Below are 10,660 nucleotides of genomic sequence, written 5' to 3' on the forward strand. Positions count from 1 at the left end.
ATACACACACACATATATATATATACATATATACTTTAAAAAGAGAAAAAGAAAAGAGAGAAGAGGGATATGATCTCACAATACAGTTCTCTAAACTGAATGAATCATGTCATTTAAAAAAAAATCACTCCACATCCTTAGTTTTTCCTTTTAGTAGAAGCCCATTTTTGTGCTGGTATTGAAGGGTCCCCTCAGGGCTTGCCCAGCTCAGTCTTCCCAGGGTTCTTTGTGGGGTTTCTGTTTGTTTGTTTTTTTTCAGTACAATTTACCTTTCAGTTCTGCCCAATTACCCGCCAGAACTGCAGGAAGGCCAGAGCCGAGTTTCCAGAAGAATCATTAAAGGGCCCTTTCTGGGCAGGTCAGAGTGACACTGCGAATTCTGGCTCCACCACTCACTCCGAGGGCTGGGAAGTGCAAAGGGATGAGGGCCCAGCGACTGGAAGGCAGGAAGAGACCCGGTGGTTGTTGAGGGTCTGCTACAGGTCTGGCCCAGTACCTGGCACTTTCCACACATTATTTACCATCACAACTGTCCCAGGAGAAATACATATTTCTTTATCCCCATTTTACTGTTGCTGGAAACTGAGCTCAGAAAGGTGAAGTATCATGCGCAATGCCACACGCTAGTCATCAGCATTTAAACTCAGATCTGTCCACTTATTACCACCAACACAGCTCACCGGCAGGAAGAGACACAGAGAAAGGACAGATGCAGAACAGCTGTAAGAGATGTATGTGCCTTTCACATGAAAAGAATTTGAAACGACATTCAAAAGACAATTTAGATAGCTGTCTCTCTCTCACTCTTTTGCAGAGTCAACAGCGTAGGCACCTCTTTAACTTGGCTCTTTCCTGGTCGCTCCGCAGTTACCCCCCTTTCTGCCCCCGGACTCCTCTCTCCTACGCTAGAAATGAGAGCAAGCCCCCGATTCACTTCTAATCACAGTCCTAGGAGAGGTCTTACTTCTGGCCCAAGTCTTCATCCACTAACACAGCTATTTAATGAGCATTTATTATGCACCCCCTGTGGGCCAGGCCCCGTGCCAAGCATCCAGTTGGAGCTGCAGAGAGATGGTCTGGAAATGGATACTGTCTTCACAAGCTGATAAACACTCACCCAGAGCTAATGGAGGGAAGAGCCAGGTAGGCTTCCCAGAAGAGGAGATGCGTAAAACAGGTTTTGTAGGAGGCAAGTGATGAGGACGAGATAAAGCACAGGCAAGAGAAAAAGGAGCAAGCAGTAGGTCCCGAACGGCCCCACAGCCTCTCTGCTCCTCCTGGCTCACTGTCTCAGGCATCAAGATCAGCTCCTCAAACCAGGACCTCCTGCATCCCTTCCTTCCCATGAATCACCGAGTGCCGTCTAGCCTCCTTCTAAATCTCTCAGTCATTTCCTCCTTTATCCTCACTCCCATCCCCGGAGCCCAACACCACCACTTCTCCTTGGCTCCTGCAACAGCTCCAAACTGACATCCGTTTACTTTTGCTGCATTTGAGTCCATTCCACACAGCACATCCAGGCTGACCCTTTGGAAAGGGGGAAAGGGGGGAAGGATCATTGATTCTGTCATTATCCTGTTCAATCCTTCAGTAGTTCCCAGTGCCTTCAAGATTAGGCCAAAACCTCCGAAAGGGATTTATGAAACTCTTTGCGGTCTGGCCTCTGCCCACCTCTCTAACCTCATCTCTGAGCGCCACTCGCAGCCTCAATGTGCTTCAGTTCCTCTAACACGGTGGCTCAGCCCCTGGTTGCCCAATGCTAAGGCCCCACTCGGAGAGATCCTGACTGAATTACCCAGGAAGGCCTGGCCATCAGGCGGCTGTAGAGTCCCTCACCCCCATACAAATGTGCAGCCAGGTTGAGGACATTGCTCGAGTTTAGCATGTATTTTTCTCATGTCCAGGTTTGCTGCATATGCTCTGTCTGTCGCTTGCTGGCCATGAAGCCAGAGACTTTTTGTCTGTCTTGTTCACTGCTATAGTTCCAGCACCTAGAACAGTGCCTGGAACATAGTTGGTGTTTCATGAATATTTGTAGAAAGAAATGAATGAGTGCCCTTGCTGGTTTGCCTCAGTGGATACAGCATCAGCCCTCGGACTGAAGGGTCCCAGGTTCGATTCTGGTCAAGGGCACGTACCTCAGTTGCAGGTCGATCCCTGGCCCAGGTCGGGGTGCATGCGGGAGGCAACCAACCAATATGTCTCTCTCACATTAATGTTTCTCTCTCTCTGTCTCAATGTCCCTTCCACTCTCTCTAAAAATCAATGGAAAAATATCCTCAGGTGAGGATTAACAACAACAAAAATAAATGAATGAATGAGACCCTGCTTTCTCCCGTCACTGGGTTAGATCGCAGTCGCTCTTTATCCATCTTAGATTTCCTAAAAGACACCCGGCCACCAGCCAGCCCTGATGCCCCTGGCCTGGGTTGGGTAACCTTTTGTGATCTCAGCACCTAAGATCCCTCCCAATATAGCATCTATCACACCCCCTGTAATTGTGTCCCTCACTTAGCTGTGAGCTCTGAGGGAGCCCTGCCTGTGTGTTCATCAGTGTCCCTCCATCACCTGGCAAAGGCCGAGCGTATGGTCGGTGCTGATCAAATAAGTGCATCACGAACAAATAGGAGTGAATGAGCCCGGTGTGCGGTGCAACGGCAGAGCATGGAACGGCCGGAGTAACAGTGAGGGCGGGAGAGGAGGCTGGAGAGACACACAGGTTGCCAAGGGCCTGGCATCCACACTGACGAGTCTGAACAGTGTTAGACAACAGGGAGCCAGCCCAAGTGTTAAGTGACACGATCAGCTCGAATTTTAAGGCAACAAGTTGCTGAAGCGTGCAGGCCTGGGGGACTCAGAGAAACACAAGGGTCATGAGTGCGTAGAGAAGATGAGGAGGGGCCGAGGCCTGAAGAGAGGGACCAGACCTGAGAGACAGAGAGAGAGCACTTCCTGCAGACCACGTGGACCAGTGAGGGAGAATGAGGTGCCGGGATGACCGGTTTCCTGCTTGGGAGACGATGGTGTGGTATTGGGAGCAGGATCAGAGGTGGCATCATGGGCAGGTGAGGTTAAAAGCTTGGGCTCAGCACCCGACCGGCCTGGTTGAGTGGTTGAGCGTTGACCTATGAACCATGAGGTCACAGTTCAATTCCTGGTCAGGGCACATGCCCGGGTTGTGGGTATGCAGGAGGCAGCCGACCAATGATTCTCTCTCATCACTGATGTATGTTTTTCTCTCTCTCTCTCTCTCTCTCTCTCTCTCTCTCTCTCTCTCCTCTCCATTCCCCTCTGAAATCAATAAAAATAAGCCCTAGCCAGTTTGGCTCAGTGACATCAATTAAGATGTAAAATAAATAAATAAATAAATAAAATAAAATCAAAGCTTGGACTCAGCAACAAGACTGCCTCGATTCAAATCTTAGCTCCACCACTGACTAGCTCTCAGTCCTAAGGGAGTCACCTTTACCTCTTCAGTTCACCTGTCCAATAGGGATAGTGGTACCTGCATCGCAGAGATGTTGTGAAGACTGAATGAGGTAAAACTTGTAAATGCTCAGCCATTGCCTGGCACGTAGCAGATGGTATAAGAGTTAGTAAAACTCTGCATTCACAGCATGGTGCATTAGCTGCAGATGGTGCCAGGACTCTTTCCACCCCTTTAAGCGCCTGCTGCCCACCTGTGAAGAGGTGGGGTCTGCTTCTTGAATCTGGGCTGGCTTTGGGATTTGCTTTGACCAAATGCATGCACCGCATGGTGATATTGCCCTGTGGAGCCAGCCCTCCCGCGGAGAAGCTTGAGCTTGACTCCTGAATGCTGAGACCAAGGGCGCGAGAGGCCACATAGGGGGAGTGAGGGGCACCTGCTGACAGCCAGCACCAAGGCCCCAGACAGGTGAGTGAGGCCACAGCCTCAGCTGAGCCCACAGAATTGTGAGAAATCATAAACTGTTGCTGTTTTAAGCCGGTAAGTTTGGGTTGGTTTTCTACATGGCAATAAACTTGTGTACAGAAGAAAAGGACATCACTGGGGCAGTAAGGGCTTCGTTTTAGGCCATCTCAACTAGGAGGCATTGTGGACAGTAGATCACATGGATAGTACGTAGTCATGTGCAAATATCTAGATCACTACATGGAAATGTCTAGGAAGGTGTTGGAAGTTCAAGTTTGGGCTCAGGAGACAGGTGGAGGGAGGAGATAGAGATTCAGGAGTCAATCAGCATCGGACAAGACTTGGTGCTCTGGGACAGTGGTCGGCAAACTCATTAGTCAACAGAGCCAAATATCAACAGTACAACGACTGAAATTTCTTTTGAGAGCCAAGTTTTTTAAACTTAAACTATATAGGTAGGTACATTGTTATTAACTTAATTAGGGTACTCCTAAGGCTTAGGAAGAGCCACACTCAAGGGGCCAAAGAGCCGCATGTGGCTCGCGAGCCGCAGTTTGCCGACCACGGCTCTCAGAGAAGGTAAGCTTTTCAAAGGAGGAGGGGACCAAGAAAAGAGATACCAGGATAGAATTCTGGCCTCATGGATATTTAAGGGGTGGATGGAAAGAAGTCTGTAACAGAGACAAGAGGTAATGATCAAGAATGGACAGAGAATAAGACAGAACAAGGAGCTGTGTGTTGTGAAGGGAGAATTGAGAGCTTACAGCTACAAAGAGCAATGGATTTGAAAGTTAGGAGGGAATGGCGATGACAGAGCAATCTGTTTCAAATAAAGTGGCAGAGGTGGAAGTTGGATGATAAGGGGCTAAGGAGGGAATACAATTGAGAAACTGGACACAGCAAATGTAGATTATTGTTTTTAAAAGTCTGTTGTTGCCCTAGCTGGTTTGGCTCAGTGGATAGAGCGTCAGCCTCCGGACTGAAGGGTCCCAGGTTTGATTCCGGTCAAGGCATATGCCAGAGTTGCAGGCTTGATCCCCAGTAGGGGGTGTGCAGGAGGCAGCTGATCAATGATTCTCTCTCATTTTTAAAAAAAATATATATTTTGTTGATTTTTTTACAGAGAGGAAGGGAGGGGGATAGAGAGTTAGAAACATCGATGAGAGAGAAACATCGATCAGTTACCTCTTGCACACCCCCTATTGGGGATGTGCCCAAAACCAAGGTACATGCTCTTGACCGGAATCGAACCTGGGACCCTTCAGTCCGCAGGTCGACACTCTATCCACTGAGCCAAACCGGTTAGGGCTCTCTCTCATTATTGATGATGTTTCTTCTCCCTCCCTCTCCCTTCCTCTCTGAAATTAATTAAAAAATATATTTTTTAAAAAGTCTGTTGTTAAAATGGAACTCATAGAAACAGAGAGCAGGTTAGTGGTTGCTGGGGGCTGGGGAGTGTGGGAAATGGTAAAGGTAGTCAAAGAGTACAAACTTCCATCGTAAAATGAATAAGTTTTGGGATGTAATATACAGCATGATGACTATCCTATATAACAAAAGGCTAATATGCAAATCGACTGAACGGCAGAACGACCGGTCGCTATGATGTGCACTGACCACCAGGGAGCAGATGCTCAATGCAGGAGCTGCCCCCCGGTGGTCAGTGTGCTCCCACAGGGCGAGCACCGCTCAGCCAGAAGCCAGACTCACAGCTGGTGAGCCCAATGGCCCCGCCTCCGCAGCAGTGCTAAGGATGTCGGCTCCACAGGGAGCAGGCCTAAGCCGTCAGTGGAACATCCCCCAAGGGCTCCTGGACTGTGAGAGGGCGCAGGCTGGGCTGAGGGACCCCTGAGTGCACAAATCTCGTGCACCGGGCCTCTAGTAGTGACACTTGAAAGTTGCTAAGAAGGTATATCTTAAAGGTCTCACCACATGAACAAAAATGGTACCTATGTGAGGTGATGAATATGTTAACTTTATCATGGTAATAATTTCACAATATATACATATATAAAATCATTCTGTACATTTCTTTAAATTTAGTTTTTATTGATTTTAGAGAGAGGAAGGGAGAGAAAGAGACAGAGAGAAATATTGATGTGAGAGATAGAAGCATTGATTGGCTGCCTCTTGTACACACCCCGACCAGAGATCGAACCTGCAACCTGGGTATGTACCCTGATGGGGAATCAAACTCACCACCTTCTGGTGTACAGGACGACACTCCGACCAACTGAGCCACAGTGTCAGGGCTCATCATATTGTACATCTTAAATTCACACAATGTCATATATCAATTATATTTCAATAAAGCTGGGAGGAAACAAACCGAATTACCTTCCCCCCAATATTAAAAAAATAGAATAAAATAAAAAGTCTGTTGTTAATTGCAGTAAGAAACTCAGAGCATTCACTTGGGTTGAGGGACCTTTCTTACTGAGAGGAGATGCCAAAGAAGACAGAGATTAAAGATCCCAAAAAAAGAGAGGATGAGTGGCGGCTGGAGGGCCCAGGAAATGGGAGGGAAGGGGCATGGCACTCGGTGGAAAGCTCTGCTTTGGGTGAGAAGAGAAAGAGAGAAAGGCAGAACTTCACAGACAAGTTGTAAGTGAGGTGGGAGGCAAGGTGAGGTTCATGTCTAGTGGCCTTTCTTCTCTGCGAAGAGTAGGCAAGGCCATCTGGTGACAGGCAGTGCGGGTCTTGGGGAGAGTGAGGTAAGTTTCTGAAGAGTTTTGTAGGGAATGCCTGAGGGGCTACAGGAGTCAAGCCTCCAGACTCTTAGGAGGATTTCCTGCTCCTGAGGGTCAGGCTCTCAATACCACTTCCTCCTCTGGCCTGCCCCAACTCCATCCCCTCCCCTGCGCTGTCCCCAGCCTAGACTGCCCCCTGGCAGGTTCTCAATCCCTCGCTCATTCTCCAAGCATTTGCTGAACAGCCACACCACTGAGCCCCATTTCTCAGCGCAACATACTCTCCCTCTTCCCAGAGGCTTTCAAACCTTCCCACACTTCTGACACCCCCAGTGCCTTCCTCCCACACCCGGTAGGGGACCTCACTGCCCACTTCATAAGGAACAAGGAAATCATAAACTCATCGGTCAAGTATCAAACACACAAATGCACCTACAGCTGTACCCTCGCCTGCGGATACAGCATTTTTAAACGGCAGCTTAATTTAGGGGGTCTTGATCAGCATTTTTTCTTTTTTAAATCCTCATATGAGGATATTTTTCCATTGATTTCTAGGGAGAGTAGAAGACAGAGGGAAAGACAGAGAGAAACATGGATGTGGGAGAAACACATCGGTTGGTTGCCTCTTGCACGAGCCCTGACCAGGACCCAGGCCTAGGAGGAGCCTGCAACTGAGGTACGTGCCCTTGACTGGAATCAAACCGGGACCCTTTGGTCCAACGCTCTGTCCACTGAGCAAACCGGCTAGGACTTGATCAGGATTTTTAAAGCAATAAGTAAAACAGAAAATAGTATCTTGCACAGAGTAACTTACTGTTTCTTAAAGCTTCTGTTTCAATTATGAGGCACCTGTTACTATGGGTCGAGGTAAAAACGTTTGTGCATGTGGGAAAAATTTCATAATAAAAAGTTAAAGCAACAACACTGCAATAGAGAGGCGGTCCCTCCTCCTGCCTCAGCTAATGCTTGTCTTAGGTCCCCCCCTACCCTTTTCAGGACCCTTATATTCTGGACTTTAAGCCTTCTCTTTCTGTAAAAATCAAAAACACCTCAGTGGCCTCCTCCCACCCCCAAGTTCCTCTCCCTTCCCCTTCCCAGTCAAACTTCTCCAAAGAGTAATCTGCTTGCCATCGGCTCCCTTACCCCCCTCCCACCCCTCCTGTCACCCCTGCAGCCTGTCTCCTGCCCACTGCACTCCCTGACACAGCGCTCCCTAAAGTCCCAGTGACCCCAGGAGCCCATACATCTAGAAGACACTTTTCAGTGCTCACTCACTTCTTGTTAATTCCTTCTCATCCTTCCCGCCCCTGGGGAAGCCGGCACTGACCTCCCTACAAGGTCAAACCACCCACCAGTGGCCCTCTCTGTTCCTCTTTCCTCTGTAACAGTTGTTAGTTGTCACTGTTAAAATGTCACATGTTTGTGCCATTATTTGCCTAGATTAGGCCTCCTTAAAGACAGTGATTAAGTCTGTCTTTATTCCCCTTGGCAGCCGGAGGGCCTCCCCGGCCCAGCACGGGACACAGTAGGTGCTAAATAAACTGATGTGAGATAAATATTCGCTAAATAAACTGATGTGAGATAAATATTCGGTGCCAGTCTGTGCTAGGCTTTAGGTGTCTGACGGTGAAAAAAGTTCCCCAAAGTGAAGGTGGTGGGGAGGAGGAGAGCCAGGGAAAGGCGGAAGGAAGGGCTGCTCCTGTCCTGCTTCACAGACCAATTTGGAGATTTTCACAAAGAGCACATACCCTCACAGCTGTCACCTTTCTCGTTCCTCGTGTCAGAAAAGCCAGCGACCAAGGTAGGAATATTTGCCTACCATTTGATAGTGACATATAGAGCTCTTTAGTGAATGCTTTATATCCACTATGGGTGACACCTCTTTCTGGCATCGAGCTACTAGAATTGAGGTCTGGATCTGTTTCATTGTGCCTACGTGTGGCTGGCATCTTCCACAGCACCAGTCCCTGACGAACTCCACAGAACAGCAAAAGACCTTATTCTTTGCTGTATCGCCATAGCCAAAGGCCGTTTTATTGCGCTTAAATGCTTTCACTACTTGGTTGCTAACTTCCTGTGGTATATCAGTACATAAACACTCACTTTTGACATTACAAGATCAAATACATATGACAAATATTTAATATCTAACAAACACAGTATGGAGATGCAGCCAGCAAAATACAGACTATCAGAAACTCTACTGAACAAGTGACCAGGTTTTTTCCAACAAAACAATTGGGGGAGAGAGAGAGAGAGAGAGAGAGAGGATTTTTTAAAAAAGTGATTTAAGGGACATATTAACTAGACAATTGATGGGATTGTTTGGATCTTTATTCAAATAAAATGACTTGAAAAGGAAATTATAGGATAATCAGAGAAATGTGAATATAGACCGGAACTCGGATGACAATAAGGATATATCACCACTTTTTTTTTGGAGTGTGGTGATAGTTGATAATATTGTGGTTAGGTTTTAAAAGGGTAGTCCTAATCTCTTTGAGATACATATTGAAACACTGATAGATTGTAAAACATAAAGTAATATAATGTATGGGATTTGCTATAAAATAATCAGAGTGAAGTGGGGTGGGGAAGAGGCCAGGGTTTTAGAAGGAAGAAGACTGTCAGTTGTTAATGGTTGAAAGCTAATGTAACGAACAGAACCCCAAAGTACCTGCCTTTTTAAGTAGCTTTTAAAGTCTGTAATAACTTAGAAGTTTTACACTTTTTAACATGTCTAAAGAGAGCAGTACTTTGATTCACAAGCCTCTTAAGGTATCTTTGAACAAAGGGCTCAGAGCTCCTGGCTGCTTGCCTTTGTCGCGGTTCTGTTGCAGGGCTCCCCCTCTTTACCTCCATCACCCCAGGAGCTGGTCTGTTTCCAGGATGCACACTGAACTGCCTGCCCTCCAGTTCCGTCTGGCAGCGCCAGAGGTTTTGCAGCCTTCCTCCTGCTTTCGAGCTCGGGCATGTAGCTTTCCACCCATGTCTTCACCCAGCAGTTTGCTGGGGGCTGGAAAACACCGCCAGGCCAATGCTTCCAGGCCACACCACGCACCCCTGCCCATTCCCACTCGGCTTTCCATCCGCCTCTGACACACGGGTCACCCGGTGACCTGCCTGTTTTTGCCCTGGTCTGCTTCTTTCTCAGAAAAGTTTGAACTGGCCAACTTAAAAATATTCAGAAACGTCTAAGGTCTACTGGACTCTGTGCCAAAATCGGATGTCGGGCAGAAATGAAATTCCTGCAAGAGTTTAATGACATTCAACTGCCTGCTGACACAGACAGCAGGAGCCACCGCTCACATACTCTGTGGCTAACACGGAAAAGGCTCTAACTCCCAAGTCCAATAAGCCTTGCTTGGCTACAAACTTTCTTAATTCATGCGAGACAGATTCAGTTGCTGAAAAACTGGAGACAGATCAGGGCTTCCCTCCCCCGACCCCCCAAACCTTCCTTGGTTAAATCAACTCTTCATAACATAAAGCAGCTATTGCATTCCTCCGTGTGACTTAGACAAGATAAACAGCTAGATTTCATTCACCAGCCTCAAAAACACACCGCACGAAACACCGAAAGCCTCCTTTATCTTGTCCATGAACAAAGCGAATGAAAACAAAGAGCAGTGTATACAAGCGTAAGCACAGGAATTTTCCAGCATTCTCATCTCCATCGGTGCACGGACACACAGACACCCCCCCACCCCCACCCTCTCATCCCCCCAACGCTGCGCGGAATTGGCCAACCGGTAACCTGCACTGACATGCAGTAGAGAAATACAGAAATGTATGTGTTTTGTCTTTGGTTTTCTTTGTTTGTTTTGTTTTAAATGGGAAGGAAAGGAGGAAAGTGGGGCGTTAAAAATTGGAGACGTCTTAATTCTCTCCTCTCCCCCTTCTTTCTCTGCATGACAATGCAGGCACATCGGTGAGATGTCCAGTGACAGTTTCTTGGGTAAATACCCCAATGAAAACCGGGAAGGCCGGGAAGTGTGTGTGCACCGGGAGGGAGATGAGGGTGAAACCCCAGACGGGAAGGGCGGGCCGGGTCAGAGCCCTGCGCTCCGCCGCCGCA

Source organism: Myotis brandtii, unplaced genomic scaffold (genome assembly GCF_000412655.1).
Source record: "Myotis brandtii unplaced genomic scaffold, ASM41265v1 scaffold929, whole genome shotgun sequence".
In the NCBI taxonomy this organism is placed as follows: domain Eukaryota; kingdom Metazoa; phylum Chordata; class Mammalia; order Chiroptera; family Vespertilionidae; genus Myotis; species Myotis brandtii.